We start from the raw sequence: 3,029 nt of genomic DNA on the forward strand, positions 1-3,029 counted from the left end.
ATCTCAGCACATTTCAAGTAATTTTCTATAGAAGCATATATGTCTTTCTTCATACTTGGCCAAAAGTAATTTCAATACTTCTTGTACAAGAGTTTTTAGAATTACCAACTGATTCACAGGGCCCCTAGAAATATCCTTCCCACATACAACTGTTTTTCTTTACAAAAGTCCATTGCTCAAATAAGATATCTCTATCTTATACCCTTTTGGTAGTTTTGGAGGAATACCTCTTGGGCTCATAACATTTTGGGCTACCTTTTCCCAAGTCTCTTTTCCTTGTTCCCTTATTATCACTTCTTCATCTAATGTTACTAGTTCATCTATACTGCAGATGAAATTGATCAACCCAGATTTTTTTTGGCTAAAATCTCTAGATAGTGCATCTGCTGCAACATTCTTTCTACCTAGAATATATTCAAACTTAACCTCATAACACTAAAGTGTAGTAAACCACCTGGCTAATCTGACCCTACGACTCTTATGTTTGAATAAGTTCTGGATAGCTGTAAGAACAGTTCACACTCTGATTGGATATCCCAGTATCATATATCTAAAACTTTCTAATGAATATATCACTGCTAATATATCTCTTTCTGTGATGGAGTAGTTTCTCTCTGCACTATTACAAAATCTCGATGTGTAAGCTGTAGGTTTCAATGTTCCATTTCTCTCTTGCACCAGTATGCCTCCTAACCCTATGTCAAACACATTAATACAAAGAATGAACTCCTTATCATAATCAGGATATATAAAAACTGGAGAACTAGTAAGTTTATCTTTCAACTTGTCAAAAGTTTGTTGTTGTGCAGGCCCCCAAATTAACTTTGAATATTTCCTTAACTAAGAAACTTCTAACTTTTCTACACTGTCCGGAACTGGATAATTCTTTACTGCTTTAACCTTTAAATTTACTGTACTAAGACAATGGCTGTCTATTTTATGTCCCATATAAGTTATACTGTCTGCAAAAAAATAAATTTTAAAGTTTCACTTTCAAACATGCTTCAATTAGTCTTGAGAGCACCTATTTTTTTTTAAGTGCTCAGCCGCTTTTTGGGAAACTATTAAAATATCAGCTAGAAATACACTGGCGGTGTTTCTTAACAACCCACCTACAACTTTATTCATTAATCACATTTAAGGTGATGGACTATTACATAACCCAAACGGCATTAATTGAACGCATAGTCTCCCGTTGTTATTGTTGAAAATGCTATATAATCCCGTTAATCTTCGTGCAACTCGATCTACTAGAAAGCAGACTTGATATCTATAATGCTAAAATACCTATTTTCGATTCCCAAACTACCAAGTATATCTGCTATTACCGGTAACGGTAAACGATCAGTTCTTGTCTGTTTATTCAATTCCATATAGTCAATAACTGGGCGCATGGTATTATCTGATTTTGGTAACAGAATCAAGGGAAAAATTCATTCACTTAGACTAGGTTCAGTAGTATCCTGAGATAACATTTCAGTGATCAATTTATCTACAATGGCTAGCTTGGAATGTGATAATCTATAGGCAGGTAAATAGATTGGTTGAGTCTCTGGTTTTAATTTGATCTGATGCTTTGGAACAGTTGTTTTGTCCAAGGCGTCCCCCGCAAAGTTACTGATTTATCATGCTTCAGGAGCAAAGCAACTAAGCTTTCATACAATTCAGGACAATTAGTAGGTTCTAGTTGACTCTCATATAGCTTTCCCAAATATGTTTCTTCCTGAATTGAACAGATTGAAGAAATTGGTGATTCAACTTCCTCAGTACCCTCATTTAAAATATCAATAGGTAATACACAGGCTTAAAAACACCCTATTTGTGTACCTTTTCTTAAAACTATTTTGTATTTAAAGTGCTAATCACTAATATTTCTATTTTTTTTTTTTTTTTTTATAAATCCCCGAGTCCAATTTCAAACATTTTATCCCAATTGATTCTGAGATGGTTAAAATTTCAGAGTCTACAGTGACTCCTTTCAACTGCACTTATATTCTGTTAATTGCTCTGGATTGCAATAACGTTGACTTTACTACTCCACCTTCCACAATCAACACAACTTCATTTGGAGTTGATAAATTCTGAGTAATTTATGAGATTTCTTGAACACCTGAGTTCGGTTTACTATATGATATTTTATTTTCTGTTTATTGTACATACATACATACATATACCAAGGCTTTTAAATGAACCACTCTGCCCCGCTGCCATCTACTCTAGCATTATTTTCTTCCCTATCTATTTCAATAGGTTCTCTTATCACAGATACTGGTTCTAAGTCTGGTTTATTTAAAAGTGGGACTAGCTGCGATTTCACTAAGATCCCTAACCCAGCAGGACATAAGATCACGACCTCTTTTCTTATGGTTGCAATTCCTATCAATAAATCCCCTGGGAAAACAGATTCTTCCACAAATATTACTAGCATGTGCAAATGCTCATTTCTATACAAAGTTATATCTAATTCTATCTTACCTAATGTTTTTAACTGACTACCTGTTACTCCTTGCAATGAGTAGTGAATTGGTTCAAAGGTTTTCACTCCCGGTTTCAATTAATATTTGAATAGGTTTATTGAAAACTCGACCTGCAATGATGGCTCCTACAGAAGTCTTTCAAGTTTTTTGGTAAATTTACAATTCTTTTTGGTGTAAGTGTTTTCTTTCTCCGCCCTATCACCCATGTCAATAAAACAATAATGTCTATTTGTATTTCTGTGGTTAGCTCTGTAATATTGTTTTATTCGTGTCTAGAGGTTTTTCTCTTGTTTCTGGATGAATAAAACAAATTGGCATTGCTCTACAATCTTGTTTTCTATGTCCTACTCTCTGGTGATACAAACAAAAAGGTGAGTTTCTACAATGATACTCACCATGGCCCTCATATGTGCAGTTTCTACAAATAGTTTAATAATAACACTTTTGTGCTTTATGTTCCCAATTATTACAATTGTAACATTCAAATCTAGTTATCCTTGAAATGCCTCTAACTCTATGCTCAGATCCTCTGTTTCTGTGATCACTCCTAGA

The sequence above is a fragment of the Oratosquilla oratoria genome, chromosome 38 (assembly GCF_046742065.1).
Source record: "Oratosquilla oratoria isolate Oo_2021 chromosome 38, ASM4674206v1, whole genome shotgun sequence".
NCBI lineage: Eukaryota > Metazoa > Arthropoda > Malacostraca > Stomatopoda > Squillidae > Oratosquilla > Oratosquilla oratoria.